Source organism: Ambystoma mexicanum, chromosome 6p (assembly GCF_040938575.1).
Source record: "Ambystoma mexicanum isolate Mex_15411 chromosome 6p, UKY_AmexF1_1, whole genome shotgun sequence".
Classification (NCBI taxonomy): domain Eukaryota; kingdom Metazoa; phylum Chordata; class Amphibia; order Caudata; family Ambystomatidae; genus Ambystoma; species Ambystoma mexicanum.
In genome coordinates, this window is record NC_090935.1 from 1,087,967,626 (window position 1) to 1,087,985,574 (window position 17,949).

Genomic DNA, 17,949 nt, shown 5'->3' on the forward strand with positions numbered 1-17,949 from the left:
TTATAATTTAATAAAATTCCACTTATGAAAAGCCTTTACCACGTTGTCTGCCTCCCATTTTTGACTCCTCACATTATGCAATTTGAAAGTGTTTAATAAGGGTCTGTATGTTGTTCACTTGTGCTTGAAAAGAGAAGCCACCAATAGTTTTGAATGTACATATGTGAAATGTGAAAATGGTGTGGGCTATACTCCGTTCAGCTGCGCATGGGAAGGAATAATGCAATCTGGAGACTGCTGTTTCGGTGGGTGTCTACAGGGTAATCCCACAGCCTGTGATTAAATAACAAACACTAACGCATCCCAATCCATGCACAAGTTTATAGTAAGTCTAGTAAGATATTGAGGGCGGCAGCGGGCGTGGCCAGCAGCAGTGTGATGTGGACATGAGCCTGCCGAGCTGCGTGGCCGGCCGGACATTATCCTGTATAAATTGGATATTTTCCCACGAGAGGGAAGCAAAATCACTGAGGTACCATATTGCTGCCTCTGCATTGATATATTTAAGCGGATGTGTGCAGGGAAGCCGGCATCACAGGTCGACTGCCTCATAGGTGTCGGCCATCTTTCCCGGGGCACCGGGGAGGCCTACCGCGGTAGCTTGTGGAGACGTGTGAAACAAGGGAAGGCGCCCGACAGCATTGGTGATCCGGGCAGAGAGGAGGGTGGAGACAACTCTTGAGTACAGGACGAACAGCCCCCAGACCGCACCGGAGGGCAGAGGAGTGCACAGGCAGGCGAGGATGCTGCTGACCGATCCAGCAGGCGATCTGAAGGTGACGAACGGGGAGCACAGCGAATGGAGGAGGCACCCCGATAACCGGGGCAGGGGCCTTCCTCCTTTACGCTCTCTCGCCCCTCCCCCCCAGGGGCAGGGGAGAGGGCGGCAAAGGAGCCAAAGGAAAGGGCGCCAAGAGCCCAGGAAAGCCCGCGAAGGGCAACAAAGGAAGGAGGCGGGGCTTGGGGCATAAGTACGGCGGGCGCCCGGCTCAGGAGCACTTGCAGCTCTTCCAGCAGCCGGGCAACCGCCGAAAGTGCAGGACTTCGTTTTTGGACTTCGTTTTCTGGACAATCAGCAGAGTCGCGCAGCGGAAGCAAATACACGGGTCGAGGACTTCTGGAGACGGCGGGCGGACAAGCGGTAACGGCGAAGAGCCGTTCACGGAGCGAAGCACCTGCAAGCAAGAGGAACGACCAGCCGGAAGGAAGAGGACACGCAGTCAGCTGATCACGGGGGCGGCGCGGGCCCAGAAGGAAGAAGAAAGCACAGCCTTTGCAGCCCGTGGAACGCAGTGAGGAGGCATCGGGACGTCTGTGGGAAGCAGGCTAGCTGAGCGGGACACCGGAACCGCGGCGAGAAGGTACCGGGGTGTTTGCTGGGGCCCAGAACGAAGCCGAGCAGCTGATCTGGAGTCCAGAGCACGGCGTGGAGGCACCAGGGTGTCTGCTGGGCTCAGAGTGAAGCCGTGCACGAGCAGCTGATCGGGAGAACAGAGCACGGCGTGGAGGAGTGAAGCCGTGGAGCGGAGAACGGAGTGCGGCGCTTCTCTCCGCCCATCCCAGAAACAAAAGGCAAAGTTGTTACGGGGACAGGAACGGGGGTTGAAGGCGGCAGGAGCTGAGAGGAGGAGAAGCTCTGGTCGGCTGATCAACAGCAGAGCTCCACGAGCTATTTAAGTGGAACTGCAGCTTGACTAGGGCTAACTGTGTCGGGCATTCAGAGGTAAAGAACAGATCCGGAACAGAGAAGAAGAAAAGGGTGCAAGTTGCAGGAGCAAGGACATTGGCTATAGCCAGAGGTGCACTGGACTATATTGAACATGGGAATACAGGGTAAAAGCCAGGAAGAGCAGCAGAAGGACGATTTGGAGGCCTTTCTGATGATGGCAAGGAGGGCTGGGGACAGATATGGCACCAATTGGATGCAGTACATGGCAGCCCAGGTGGGAGCAGAGGTCGCAGGGCGTAGCCAGCGGTCGGATTCCCCGCTGCTGTTTCCACCAACACCCATGGAAGAAACATGGGTAGAAGTACACTCCGAGGAGGGAGAAGTACAGGACATTGAGGAGCTGGAGGAAGAGGTCGAGCCCGTCTGCAAGAGGAAAAGAGTGATGACCAAGAGAGCAAGGGACAGCCAGCAGCAGGCGGTGGTGGCACAGAAACGGAAATCCAACCCTAAGGGAAAGGGGAGGGTGCAGGAGGTTGAAGCCACACCGGCACCTGTTCCTGCTGAGGCTCCAAGGCCAACGGGAGGTCCTCGAGGCTTACCTGTAGCCACACCGGCAGTGGCAGTTGAGGGTCCAACCACCTTGGAGATAGTGAAAGGTATGTTCAGAGAATGCATGAACGCATGGGGGGCTGGTATAAATGGATAAATACCTGTTAATAATGATCATGCTTTGAATCTAGTGTGTAAGGGGACGCAAGGGGGAAGTGTGGTCTCGGGACAAGGGGGCCAAGTGGGGATGCAGCCCGGGGTAGGCACGGGTCAGCCATTGGTCGGGGGGGACCCGGGGCAGATGGCGACACAAGGGGCGAGCACTGCCTACATCCCCCAGATAGTGGGAACACCGTGGTGGGGCACACAGGCACTTCCACAGGTGCAAGAGCAAGAGCGGGCTGGCAATAATACAATATATGGTAGACCTATGCCGGGGTTTGCACCAGCCAGAGTGGCAATTAATGCATTGGCGTGGCACATCTCCCTGGCATACAAAGAACGGGTATGGAGGAAGGAGTTTATGGATATTATGGAGTTGTTGGGGATGGTTCCCTCGGGACAGGGGTTCAGCGAGCTAACAGAAAGGGAAAAAGAGAAGAGGGAGAGGGAAAAGCCAAAAATTGAGTTCAATATCCATACCTGGTTAAGGGCTTTCCGGGTATATGCCACTATTATGTTAGAGAAATTCCCTCAGGATGGCGTGGCTTTGATGGCGTACGAACAGTATATTCATGAGCAGTACTTGAAGCATGGGGGAGATACATGGAGCAATTATGATAAGGGTTTTAGACTCAAAATGCAGGTATGGCCAGCAATGACCTGGGATGAAGTGGATGTGCGAGGACGCATAGACACAAAAATGGTTCCATCCAGGCCAGTAGATGAGGCTGTCACAAGCGAAAGAGCAGCCCAGGGCAGGGGCAATGGGTTCTACCCAAGGGGCAGAGGGTCCTTTCGAGGGAACTCCTCTTGGAATAACCGGTCCAGCTACCAAGGGGAGTTACCGGAATGTTGGTTGTTTGCAGAAGGGAAGTGCACCTATGGAAATGCATGCAGGTTCAAGCACTCAAAAGGCGCGAGCACAGGGAGGCATAGCTCTGCCAATCGAGATGGCAAGGCGAAGGGCAGCGCGAAAAGCAAGGAAAAAGGCAAGCATGATTAAAACGCAACTGCCAACGCCAATACGCGTACAGGCTGATTCCTTTTCTGAATGCATATGGTGACAAGGGTGATGCAAAGTTGTTGTGGGAAGGTTTCAGGTGGGGTTTTAAGATTCCGTTCAACGGACAAATAGGACCGAAGGAGGCTTGCAATTTGAAGTCAGCTTTGTCAATGCCTGACGTCTTGGCAGTGAAAGTGCGAAAAGAACTGCAGTTGGGGAGGGTGGCAGGTCCCTTTAGCACACCTCCACTCGAAAACTTGGTAGTGTCCCCGTTGGGGCTGGTACCTAAGAAGGAGTTGGGGCAGTACAGATTGATACAACACCTGTCTTTTCCTGAGGGTGAGTCAGTTAATGATGGCATTGCTGAAGAGCACTGCAGGGTTCAGTACGCATCGTTTGAAGAGGCGGTGGAAGTGGTAAAATCCTTAGGCGAGGGGGCCCTCATGGGGAAGGCCGACATAGTCGGCTTTCCGTTTGCTGCCAATTCACAGGAATAGCCACCATTTGCTGGGGTTTAAGGTGTTGCAAGAGTACTTCTATGACAAATGTTTACCGATGGGGTGTGCAATTTCATGTGCTTATTTTGAGATGTTTAGCCGGTTCCTGGAATTCTCGGTAAGGCAAAGAACCAAGGTCGGGGGTATGCTTCACTACCTCGACGATTTCCTGTTTATTGGGAGAAAAGGAACGCATGATTGCAAGGAGCTCATGGGGGTATTTCAGGAGTTGATGGGGGAGTTTGGGGTCCCACTGGCTAAAGGTAAAACGGTGGGTCCAGTCACGAGCCTGGTATTTTTGGGGATCGAAATTGACTCAGTGGCAGGTGTGTGCAGGCTCCCGGGTGAGAAAGTGCGGAAGTTGAAGGAGGTAATTTCAGGGATGTTGGGCAAGGAAAGCCACACTGAAGGACCTCCAGTCCCTAGCAGGCAGCTTGAATTTTGCAGGCAAAGTGATCCCGGCAGGTAAAGTGTTCGCTAGAAGCATAGAGTTGAAAAGAGTGGGCTTGAAGCATGCGGGCCAGCACGTGCGCCTGGGGAAGGAGGTTAAAAAGGACCTGAGAATGTGGGAGACTTTCTTGGAGCGTTTTAACGGGTTGTTGGTATGGAAAGAATCGCTGGGGTCCGTGAATGGCCCAAAACTGGTTACCGACTCATCATGGTTTTGGTGCCATCCTGGGTAAGGGTTGGTGCGGGCAGGCGTGGCCGGCTGAATGGCGGGCGGAGGGGATCACCAGGGACATTACGGTTCTGGAGTTGTTCCCGATAGTGGTGGCATTCAAGCTCTGGCCTAAGCAAATGCGAGACAAAAAGGTGATGGTTTGGTCTGACAACTTAGCAGTGGTGCAAATTATCAATCGAGGAACATGCAAGAACTGTAGGGCACTGCGGTTACTCGGGGAGCTTACAAAGTGCTTGCTGCAGTTGAACGCAGAGGTCAGGGTACGACATATACCCGGGGTTAAGAATGTGGCCGCTGATTCTCTTTCTCGTTTACAGTGGGGGAAGTTTCGGGAACATCACCCAGAGGCAAGCACAAGGATGACCCCCTTCCAGGCTCAATGGTGGGGATTGGTTGGGGAGATCTGAGGGCATTGATCGACACGGCACTCGCACCAGGCACAATGCGAAGATATAAAGGGTGCTGGGTGCAATTCATGGCCTTTCAAAGCAACATCTTGCCGGAGAGTGAGAAAGAAAGGCCAGTGCGGGCCTTTGTGGGATGGTGTTGGCAACAAGGAAGGTCCAGGTCTTGGGTGGCTTATCACCTAGCAGCTGTGGCGCATTTTTATAAATTGGGGGGCAAGCCTGATCCTACCAAAGAACATTACATTGTTATGGCAATGAGGGGCTGGGCCAAGCAGGCGACAGTTAAACCCGACGAGAGGCGGCCCATAGATGTGGTGAAGTTGCACGAATTAATCAGGAGCTTGGTGGTGGTGTGTAGGGATGAGTATGAAAAAGCATTGTTCACAGCGGCCTTCTCACTGGCATTTTTTGGGGCCTTAAGGGTGAGCAAGCTGGTGCCTGCCAACACGAAGGGTAAAGGTTCAAGTTACCTTAGGAACTGTGATATAGGGGTACAAGGAGAGCATTGATACGTATTTCTGAGGAGATCCAAGACCGATCAGACGGGGAAAGGCAGAAGCATTGTGTTAGGGGGTACCCGGGACAGTCCAGTTTGTCCAGTAGGATGCGTAAGCAAGTATTTGAGTTATAGAATTCACACAGGGGACGTAGCTCCTTTTCTAGTACATAACGATGGTTCAGCATTGAGTCTGTTTCAGTTTAAAAAGGTGTTGGACATGTCGCTGGCGGAGGCAGGGTTCTCGAAAGGAGTTTATGGGACGCATTCCTTCAGGATAGGGGCAGCCACATCGGCAGCAGGGATGGGCCTGGGAGCAGAGGCAATCAAGCAGATTGGGGGCTGGAGGTCCGGTTGTTTTAAGCGGTATGTCAGGCCTGAAAAAATGTAAGTCTAACGGTTCCTCCCTCCTATCTCCTCGCAGTAGCATCAAAGAAGGGAAGGAGACGGTCCGCCTGGGTGGTGGGCCATTCCTTTGTGTCAAGGGCCAGGGCAAGCTGGACAGCCAAGCAGGAGGTGTTGACCGCAGGGGAATACAAGGTGCAATGGCACGGAGTGCCGGGTATGAAATGGGCACAGCTTCAGGTGCACATGCGCAGACTCCTGAAAGAACATCGGAGACCCGATGTGTTGGTGGTACACCTCGGGGGCAATGACTTGGCTGGTCTGGGGAGGGGGATCTTGCTCAAGGAGATGTCATCCTTACAGGAGCTATCGGCGGTAATGGGAGAAACTGAAATCGTATGGTCAGAAATCATTTCGAGACAATAATGGAGGGGAGCTGAGAGTCAGGCAGCCGTGGAGAATTCAAGAAGGAAGTTGAATTGGGCCATGGCTAAGTTTTGCAAAGGGAGAGGCTTTCAGCATATCAGACATGGTTTGATCAACCTGAAAAACAGGGAGTACTACTTGAAGGACGGAGTGCATTTGTCGGAGCAAGGAATGGATTTGTTTTTCTGGAATATCTGCACAAAATTACTGGAGTTATAAGCCCGGAAAGGGTGGGAGCCACGGTGGGCGGTAACTCACCTTTTGGCGTGGCGGGTTGTGGCAACCTATGATAAGACAAAGACTCCGAATGAGCCATTGCTAAACCGGAAGGGGTTTTCGTCCATTCTAGAGAGCGCCTCCTGGGAGCCTAAACGGCGGGGGTGTCTGGCGGTAGCAATTGGGGCTCAACTTCCCCCCAACAAACGGCGCTCCCCCAGTCCGCAAAGACCTGCGGGGGCAGGCAGTTTCTCAGGCTCGAAGGCCTTGGGGGAGTTGTGCCTGCAATCAACATGGAGGTAAAGGGGGAAGCAGGACGAGGAGCAGTCGCCACACCTTTTGGATCGAATTTTTAATACCTGTTTGCAGTGGTTATGTATATGTAAAAATAAATCTGCGGCCTTGTTATGCCAAAACAAAAGAAATGTCTCATGAAGCACCTTATTGGAGGGGAAACGAAAGGGGCTGACAAAATGAGTAATGTTGGATACAAACGGCATAGCTAATGGACAAATGCCCAGGTTACGGATGTAGCACAGCAAAAGTACTCCTGCCGTGTTGCGACCACGAGACACAGAGAATGTATGGCGAGGGTGCACACGGCATAACATGTGGCACGCTGCAGAGGAATCGCCCATATAAACAGCAGGGCACATTCAGCAGCGGCGCCCAGAAGCAGGGTCTGCACTCGGGGTCACAGCTGTGATTGCGCTGCTTGAAAGCAAGTTAGGGGAAGAGGAATTCCTCCAGTATTCTCTGGGGACAGCGGATACGTGAGGAATAACCAAATAATCTACGCACGAAGTACGCTGTTACCAGCGCAGAGTCCAAGGAGAGAAACTACAGCCCAGGAGAATGTGGCAGCTGGTGCTATAGGGACTGACAAGGCCCTTGGAGCCACATATTGGAGAGTTCCAGCACAGTCGGACATGGCCAAGAGGACGCATCAATGTCTTTGGCAAGACATATCCAGATCTCAGGTGTACTTATATCCCTAAGGAGGAGTGATGGTGAAAGGGTACCAGAGAATGGACGCATATGTGGGGGCAAAACCGAAACAGCACAAACTAGCTATGGACCGGCTGTAGGACAATGCAGGCACTGAGCCAGCAGCATGGGCCGTCACTGTGGAGTGTCTCATGGTGGCAATACAGGACTCGAGAAAGGCGTTGGAGAGCCAAATCCAGGAGGTGGGAGTCATTGATGCGAGCAGATCTGAAGGTCAATGACAGAGTGTCTGAGGCAGAACAACGGGTCAGTGATCTCGAAGACACGCTGGCACTGCTAAAGTCAAAGGCTTAGTGGAATCTACGAGAGTTCTCAAAGACAGAGCAGAGGATGCGTAGGGACGCTTCGAAGGTGCAATATCTGTCTGGTGGGGGTCTCTGAAAGAGACGTGAAAAATTCAACAGAATTATTTGTGGGAAAATGAGTACTGGAAACCTTACGCCCCAGGGGCCTCTCAAAATTGTTAACGGTAGAGCAGGCGCACAGCGTGCTGGTTTGGCCGCCTCCACCACCAGTTGCAACGCCCCCTCCTCCCCATAGCAATAGTGGCCAAATGACGTTATTTCAGGGATCGAGTTGTGATCCTACAAGAAATTAGTCGAGTCGGCAGCATTCAGCAGGCGAATGCAAGGATCCTTATTTTCCCTGATTTCACTCAGGTACAGAGGCTATGCAAACTTAATTTGAAGTACATGATGTTTTTCCCGGTGAAGTTAAAGGTACTGGCCGAAGGTAACTCATATTTCTTTCTCTCCTTATCGGCAGTTTGTTCCTGGCTAGAGTCTAGAGATGGGACAGCTAGTGGCTCAGAAGACAGGCGACAAGAGGCGGACTCACCAGGTTAACAGGAACTGAGAAACGGTACACTAGACCCATGCAGCCATGATGGCCGAGTATTGAGGCAGACTTTTACAGGGGCATGAACTACAATGATGGATGGTACATTCGAGTGAGAGCATATCGGAGGCCGAGCCGCTAGTATGGCTACACCTCCGACCACAGCTCCATCGACCCTTGCGGACTGTAACTGATAGGGTAGATGGACTGGGTGGTTATAGCACATGGTTCTAGGAAGGCCTGCAGCATGAGCATGCTTAAATTGAGTTGAAATAGTGTATGCTTCAGATGTAATCTGGGGAATTTGGGGCTTTAGGGGGAGGAGAGCAGGGGGTTGAGGGGACTTCAGTTGAATTTGATGTTGACGTCTTTGGGGGAAAGGTTTTTGAGGGGAGAGGGTTGGGAGTTTGAGAAGGGGGGGCATTTTATGGTGGTGTTTCATACAACAGTAAGATCATGTGCAGGACCAGGACACTTTAATTCATAGGATAGGCTGTGAAGGCATTATGAAGCAAGACGCAGACAATAGATTCAAAATTCAAACAAACTCACTTTATTTAACTTAAATAACTGGATGGATGGAGGCCTAACTTGCCCAAAGCTAAGGTGGGATTTCCGTACCTAAAGAAACTAAGGACCGTCTGAGTCAAAGAGTTAAACTTAAGTCTGTGTCCAGAAATCTATACTTGCCCTCACAACTAAAGCTAAACAATCTTTTGGGATGTCGGCAATAAAAGAAATAGTGTTCCAAAGAAAGTTTGGAGCTTCTCCCAGCTCCTGGCTGACTTTCAGCTCCCCTTTCCAGTTCAAAACAGTTCCACAAACTTATCTGGGTTCTGTTCCCCAAGTTCAACCAAAACAATTCTCAATGGATTGGGATCCTCTGCAACCCTCTTGCCAAGGGTAGTTTCACTGGTTTACCAGTGCAAGGTTTACACTCTAGATTCCTCCTTTCATTTGCTTTCCATGCACTTGGTCTAGGTGCAGTTGACACGCCACATGGTCCACCCATCACAGGTCCCTAACCTTTTTTTGGCTGCTGTTCTTTAATATTGCTCCCATGCAGGGATTCCCTCGGTCTAGGGGCAGTTAACAGACCACACGGTCCAGCAATCACAGGGCACGCACCAGATAACCTTTTTCATCAGCCTTTGCAACAATTGCCCACAGCTTTCCCTTGTCAGTCAAAAGTACTTAGTATCAAACTATCCTCTTTCATACCTTTATCGTGGTTAGCTCGCTCACCATTCACTTGGTTATGCTGTTGATACTTTTTACTCTTCTCACACCCTTCTTGGGATTTTACTTGCTTTGCCAACACTTCAGGGTTCAAGATTGAGGGGAGCTGGGAGCTATTTAGTTCTGGCTTCTGACACAATAGAGCCTGGTTAGCTTGAAACCAAGAGCTACCAGGAGCTACTTTTGGCTCCTAGGGCCCACTGATGCTTTCCAAACATGTAAATGTGACATTACCTTTGACTATTTGACAATGTTAATAAAGCAGAATTAGAACACATCTAATATACATTTAAACACAGTGGTTCATACAAAATGGACAACAAAGTTAAAGGAGCATCTCTGGTAGTTCCTGGTTCCATTGCAGTAGCTCCTGCCTACAGGGATGATGCCAGACACAGAGGAGCTGGTTTTAGCTCCTGCGTATTGAACCTCAATTACGAACCCCGCGCTTGTATTTCATTCAACTTGTTTTGCAGTATTTGCCACCCGCATCACGTTGCTTTTGTTCCATTCAAAACATTCTTTTTGTTTGCTTTCTTTGTCCGGCATGCATAAATACTTACTCAATGATACTTTCATGTTGCTTTAATTCTATACGTCCCTCCTTCTTGAATTGCCTGCGCTCTTATAGAGGATTGAGTGACCTCAGGTGTGGGTCATTGAGTCCAATTGCCTGACCATAGTTAAAGAGACATGCATAGTTAGAGACATGCCTGCTTTTTACAGTACTCTGCAGGCCTCTTCCACATCTCAGTACTAGAGTGGTGAAATGACCTACAGTGTTAATCACTCCTAGATGCCTCTTCCTCTTCTCATTACCATAGTGTGTTAAATGTTGGGAAATGTGTTTGAATAGCCCATAAATGCCGGGGCAGGGTTAGGCTGGTCTTCATAAGGGAAATGGGGATACCATGTCTCTCCTGTGGATATACTCGTCCCAAGGCAAATGAGGAGCAGGTGCAAGTGGATCTAGGTCACCTGGCCTAAGCCCCAGCCACCTGGTGCCTTCCTGCTTGCCTCTCTTTTTCACCACTTAGCAAGCCCCGCCCACCTGGTGCCTTCCTGCTTGCCGCTCTTTTTCACCACTTAGCAAGCCCTGCCCACCTGGTGCCTTCCTGCTTGCCGCTCTTTTTCACCACTTAGCAAGCCCTCCAGCCTCTTTTCCTTTGCAGATGGGTAGCAGGTGCAAGTGGATCTATGTCACCTGGCCTAAGCACCACCCACCTTCTTAGCCCTGCCTCTTCCTTCCTGCTCTTAACTATTAGATCAAGGGCGTCTCTCACCCGAGTGTTCTAAGCGAAGGGCAGATGAAGAGAAGGGCAATTCTTGTTTGGACCTGTTCAGACCAGGAGGACCCAGGGCCCGACCCCCTGTTCAGACAGCAGGTAATCATGCACCAACATGTGTTACTCCCTCTGTCCCCACAGGCCATCCCCATCCCCTCTGGTCCCCCCGTGATGTTCCCTTGTGCCCCCACCATTCTCGCACACAGGTGTTACCTGTTTTGCTTGATTCTTCTCCGCTGTTCCCCCCCTTCAAGCCTACTTCTGCAGGAGTCTGTCCTGATAAATTCTGGTTTCACCGTCTTGTGGCCAATGCTGGATTTGACTTTTATGGACTTCATTCATTCACGGTGGGTCACCCCTTCTCAACTCTCATGCTGAACTTCCTTTGCAACTTGTACTGGTGGCCCTGAATCATGCTGTTCCCATCTTCATCTTGGATCCTGGCTTGCAACATTATGTGTTACTACTGACTTCTGCAATTGTATTCACTCTCCCCTCTTGCTTCTCCAGTCTTTTGACTGCTAACTCTCTGTTCTCTCCTCCTATCCCTTCTATCTCCTCCCCTTACATTCTTCTATGAATTTACTTTATCAGAATTGTCTCTGGACCTAGTCTCCTCCCCCCTCCCCTTACTGTCCCCCCCCCTCCTTCCAGCACTATCTGAAATGTCATCAGGCCTAGTATGATAGTCCCTTGTTTTGTTCCTCCCCTACCTTTCTGCACCCCTCTCCCTCACCTTTTGTTTTTCTCCGGCTCTACCAGAAATGTCGTCAGGACTAGTACGGTAGTCGCCTGTCTGTTTCCATTTCCTTCCCACTCCCCCCCCCTCCCTTCCTTATCTATGTCTTAGCTTTTGCACTATCTGAAATGTTGTCAGGCTGAGTATGATAGCTAATTTCACATCCTTACTGTTCATGGCCTGTAAGAATGTCATTGTATTTTCCCTTGTTCCCTTCTTTGCCTTGAAGCGCTTTGAAACACATTGTGTATAGGCGCTATATAAATAAACTATCAGATCATATCAATCCCCAAGCACCCTCCACCAATGTGATCCTCCCTCGCTTCTCTGCCCCCAGGGTCAGGATCCAAAAGCGATGGCCTTTCCCTGGCCACTTGAGAAGAGGATCCAAGGGGAGTAGTTGTGAGGATACCCTAAGGTTTCTCACAGGGCAAAATGATTTCTCAGGCCAGGGGCCTGCAACCCACAGACCGAAGCAGGGCTCAGAGCGCAGCATATATCTTTGGGGAGCCGATGGTGATTAAGATTGGGACATGGATAATAATAGGTCCAGGAAAGGGTATTTCTTGTAACAACATGGTGTCCAGGTGGCACTGCTACAAGCAACACATTTAACGGGCTGGACCTGGAAGAGGTTCAAAGAAAAGGTGTGTGTGGGGGGTGGGGGATATAGTGGTAGGCTCCACGTACTAATCGTATTCTAGGGGGGGGGGGGCTGACATGGATAGAGGGCAGGGTCCCAATGGAGAATGATACGACCAGAGGGAACTCTGAGGGACGGACCTTTTATAGTGAGAGGTAGACTCAAAGAACAAAATCTCTGTATAGTCAACTCCTATGCACCTAACACGGACAACGAGGAATACTTTCAATCAGTACTGGCATTATTGGCGGGGGGCGGTCTATGGGAAGAGAGATACATTTTTATTTGGGGCAAAAATTTTAATTATTTGGTTCCGGCTAAAGACTGGTCTAGAAAAGACACAATACCCAGGTTGGAATAGATTGATTCGTCAGTCTTGGTCTTGGAGTAACTGTGAAGAGGATCACACAGGGATGGCAGGGAATATTCCTTTTATCCGCCTGTGCACCGGTGATACTCCTGATTAGACTATTTATTTCTGGGCAGGTAGCACGCTCATAGATTTGAACACAAAGAATATCTTGGGAAGATTCTGTCAGACCATGCCCCGCTGGTGACAACTCTCAAGGGACTTAAACGCACGGCTATACCAAAGATGTGCCTTTTCGAGCCACAATACGGGAGGAAATAATTGCATTCTTTGAGCATAATGAAGGGTCGGTGGTAGAAGTGGGAACCATGTGGGAGGCCCTTAAAGTGAGGATAAGAGGCGTCTGCATTTCTAAGGCAGTGGGGGTGCAGCAAATGATATCTGAATCCTTGAAAGAATCCGAACAGAACGTCAGACGTCTGGAGAATAACATGAGTATGGGCATAGAGTAGGGCAAAATCTAGCAGAAGCCCTTCTCATTCAGCAGGAACATCAAGAGACGTTATACAGGTTCGACAAGAGTCAATATACAACGAAGATGCATGGTGAAGGGGGATAAGGCAGGGTGTTTGCTAGCCTTGTTGATACTGAAAGAATCTCCAAGAGGGGCTATCACGCAGATCTATGATGCATCAGGGACACGGCCAGTCGCACAGCAACACATTAACAAGGTATTTCAGGCGTATTACAAAAAGCTATCCACCAGTGAAGGCACATATAGAGGAGGAAGCAGCGGATCTGTTAGACATTGCGCAGATACCTCGGCTGCGGCACTGCCAGATAGAGGAATTGGATGCATCCATAGGGAAGGATGAAATTGGGTGGGCTCCTTGTTCATTGCAAAGGGGCAAATCACTGGGCACACACAGGTCGCCGGTGGAATTCCATCACACCTATGCGGACATATTGATCCCCCAGTTGAAACGAGTGCACAAGTCCGCCTACAAGAAGGGAACCTTTCTGAAACTTTGAGGGAAGCACTAATCACAGTATTATTGAAACCCTGAAAAGATCTGAACCATTGACTAGTATAGACCTATCTCTCTTATTAACGTAGGTGCCAAAATACTGGGTAAAGTACTGGCATCAAGATTATCCAACGTGGTTCCGGGCAACATACATCCCGGTTCAATGTGGATTTGTAGGAGAGAGGAATGCTTCCTTAAATATTAGGAGATTACATTACATAATGGAGTAGGTACAGGGGTCGGAGGAAGAGCAGTCGATAATGGCCCTAGACGCAACCAAAGCTTTTGATTATGTCGAGTGGCCATGGCTTTTTTGTGTACTACAGGCATTTGGGTTGGAACTCGGCATTCAGAGGTGGATTTGTCTATTATATAGAGACCCAGTGGCACGAGGTCAAAACGGGGTTGGATCGCCTCGCAATGGACACTAGAAAGGGGGACTAGACAGGGGTTCCCGGTCTCAATGGTACGGTTTGCCATGGCTCTGAAACCCTTGGCTATTTCCGACAGTACAGATCGGGCACTGATGTGTCCGAGAAATCCCCCACAACATATCTTTGTATGCAGATGACGCTTTGTTATATGTCAGTAACCTCAGGGAAAATATTCAGAAAATTCTGGAAGTGCTAAGTAACTTTAGGCTGCTCTCTGGCTACCTGGTAAACGGGGAAAAATCTCTTATTCCTGCTGGCGGCCTTGCGAGGACGGCCGAGGGAAACACTCCCTCATTGGGAGGTATGATGGGAGACGCAGTAGAAATTGCGATCTTGCATAAGATGAAAGAAAATTTTGTTTACAACACAGGTCGGGCATTGTCCGGTATTGGCAATTCTGTGGAGTTTTGGAAAGATTTACTATTGTCTCTAATGGGGAAAATTGCCTTATGCAAGATGGTGGTATTGCCAAGACTATTATATTACTTCGCCAACATACCATACAAAATCAAAAGGGTGGTCTTCAAAATGCTGTAAGTGAAAATTGGGGAATTGCCCTAGGGGATGGGCTGCAGACGAGGGCCTTTAGATATTTTACGTAGACCAGACTTGGAGTGGGGGGGGCTCATGCTTCTCGATTTTTAAGCTTATTCACGGCAGCTCAGCTGCAGACGGTAACCTACTGGAATGGTTCACAGCAGGGTATCAGAAGAGGCTCTTACAGGGATTCCATAGGGATAGGGAAGGGATTGAGCTGCTGTGGGAGTGGGTAATATGTATACGGTTCTGAGGGAGAAATTACATAGACCAAGAATGTTCAGTCCAAACTTGCCGTTGGGGTTGGATCCGGTTATTAGAGCGATAATGAAAAACGTGTGTGGGCAAGCTGCCTAACAATGGTTGCACTAGGGTAGGCCATCTATATATGGAAGGGAAACCTTTGCAATTCGAACATTGGAGTCAAACATATGCAATGTCGCGGGGTTCCTTTTGGGGATACGCTAGACTGTTAAAGAGGCTGAGAGACTTATTGCAGGAGACTCCAGAGGAACAAGAGATAAACCCCTTGTTGCAACAGGTGTTAGATTTGAGCAGAGGAGTTATTTCAAGATTGTACGGGGGAATTGTTGAACAGAAACAGAGACCTGAACTGGGGATCAAAATAAAATGGAAGAGGGTCACAGGGCATGAGATTTCAGATCAATGCACCTGCATTCGGGAGCAGGTCAAAAAGGTATCTAGGAATGCAGGGTTTTGATTAATTCAATACAACTTTCTGCATAGAGTATATATGACTGTCTAGACGCCATGCAATTAACTGACACATTCACCAATGCTGTCCTAGATGTGTGAGAGCATTGGCAGGTTTTTGGCATATGATCTGGGATTGCCCAGTTTTTAAATCTTACTGGGTGGGGAGGGTATGGGTAGATTGAACTTGTGGATATACAGCACATATGAATGTTCTCTGGAGATATGCCTATGGGGACTGATACATGGAGGGAATCGAGCAAATATTTGAAAGAAAATTGTGAAATTCCTATTGATACTAGCTAAACGAAGGATAGCAATATCATGGAAATGCCCTAGAGGCTCAACGGTGCAATGTTGGGCCGGGGATGCGCAATGCCAGGTGATGGCGGAGGTGGAGATTCTTGGGAGCCTGAGAAAGTCTGTGAGCCAGAGAAGGCGGGGGACTGGATTGGGGACAAATGCTCAATGAGCTACTGACTACAGTAGGTGCGCACCCTGAATTGGGTGGTCTATGCAAGAACAAAGACACTGGCTATTTGTTGGGAGGATGGTGGTGTAAGGTAGGCCCTAATTACAGGGTTACCCCTTAATTATACTGTACTCCTAATCCGGCTCACACCAGATTAAAGTTCACCCCTCCAGGGCATTAAGGCCAAGTGTCTATCTTGCAAGTATAATAAGTTTAATCTTTACAGAGATGAGGATGGGGCAAAGAACTCTGTTCCCCGAATGGTCTTCTGTCCCTCTTTTGTTCCTGTCTCCTGCAGACTGGAACCAGACAGGAGTTTATATACTCTTAGCTTGGCCACTGGATATGGGGATGGCTCCATCCAAAACGGTTGTCCTTCCATATAAGGGGTGCTGGAAAGCTTTCCTTTCTTCATGGTCGGCGATTTAGGCCATGCTGCTTTATATATTCCCTCACCCACAAATCTTGAATAATGCAGCACCACGTTACCTATATGACAGATTCACTCTGAAACCTGCCACAAGAGTCACTAGACTTGCCAATACTAACTACCTCTGGGGTCCCCAGATATAAGCTTGCCAAAATCGGAGGCAGCAGCTTCCAGGTGAAGGCAGCCCTCTTGTGGAACTCGCTACCATTCTCTCTAAGAATCGATCAAACCTATCAAAAGTTCTGCCAGAGCATCACCAGTTGGCTCAAAGATGCTGACATCTACGCCTGTCCCTCAGCCTAATGATCGTAAAACCCACTGACTCTTCTGCATATAGTTACCCACTAGTCATCTAATTGACTGTGCCCGGCACCTTTTCTACACTGAATGTAAAAACCTATTTTGTGAAAATATGTATGTACCCTATCCCCTGCCCATGGATTTGCCTACTTTGCACCAGTCCACTTGGACAACCTTACTAAGGTACTGCGCCTACCTCATTCCATGCTACCTCAACCATGGAACCTATTTTGTATATATTGACATGCCACTGCCTACTCTGCCTTGTACCTTATGGACACATGTCATTTCAGTGCATTCTCTTGTGATTATGTAATTTACTCTGTATATACTGACGTGTTATTTTATGTCGGCCTGCTTGGCCATGTAACTAAGTTGAACATATCCTTTCTGCTGCGCCCTGATGCTCCTGGGCCTTGTGCGCATTATAAATAATAAAACAAACAAACACATCTCCTGCTTTCAATGTGCCTGCTTGTATATATCCTGATTTCAATGTGCCTGCATGTAACCAACTGGCACCTGCACCTAAATGTATTTTACATGTTGTAACCAAGCTGTGAGTATCCTTATGCCTTGCGCCGGATTACCCTCGGGTCTGGAGCGCATTACAAGTGATAAAACAAACAAACATATTGCTAGCCTATGCAAAAATACACTAACTCATGTTTCTCATTTTGCTATATTATGAACATTTAAATATAAAAATAATTCCCCTCTTTCTCTCCACATTTCATTCATTCAACTGATATTTTTTTTTATCTGATCTTATGTACTCCTCAAAACCTTGTTTTCCATAATTCTGCATTGTGTGCATGAGCCTTAGCCTGCCTGGGCCCTTTGATAGACAGCAAACAGCTGCTGAGTTACTTTGTTTGCTCTGCCAGAGTTGGCGAACACCACAGCAATGCCTGTAGCCCTTTTTTTAGCGCAGGCCACATTCCTTTTGGCAGAGAACCTGCTTCTACCGTGCTTAGAGAAAAAATAGGATTTAACATTTAGCAGTGTATTACGCTAATAGTTATTTGCACCTTATATTTAAATAATTGCCTTCTCTTAGTGACCAGATGTCTGTGTATGTGATTATATTTGCATGAAAAACACTTTCTCTCAGTGCTCCTCTTCCCCCATGGTCTTTTGTAGTGCCTAGAGACAGTCAACATAAGTCTTGCCTAATTCTAAAGCACTTGGAAATGAAGGAAGGCGCCAGGTCCTTCCCAACAGTTGGGAGTGCAGGAAGTAAGAGGGAATTGCATGTTTGGTACTCTACTTGAAAAATTCTTTGTTTTTTATATTGTGGACCTGATACTGATTAGAACGTTTATTTAGACTGTATGTTTAAGTAAGCTTATAAACTGTACGATGGTTAAGTATACGATAATTAAAAAGGCATTTTAAAAAAAGATTGAGATATTAGAAAAATGCTGTTGCTTCTACGAAATATAAAACCATCAGATCAAAAGGAACTTCTGCACTACTTACTTCATCACAAAGAGTTGTTAGACATAGATTACAATACT

At 48.7% G+C, this 17,949-nt stretch overlaps 1 protein-coding gene across 13 annotated transcripts in view; it reads left to right on the forward strand.

Annotated features, from left to right (window-relative positions):
- Positions 1-17,949, forward strand: part of CDC14B (cell division cycle 14B) — a 1,298,523-nt gene that overhangs the window by 810,877 nt on the left and 469,697 nt on the right. The window lies entirely within an intron of this gene.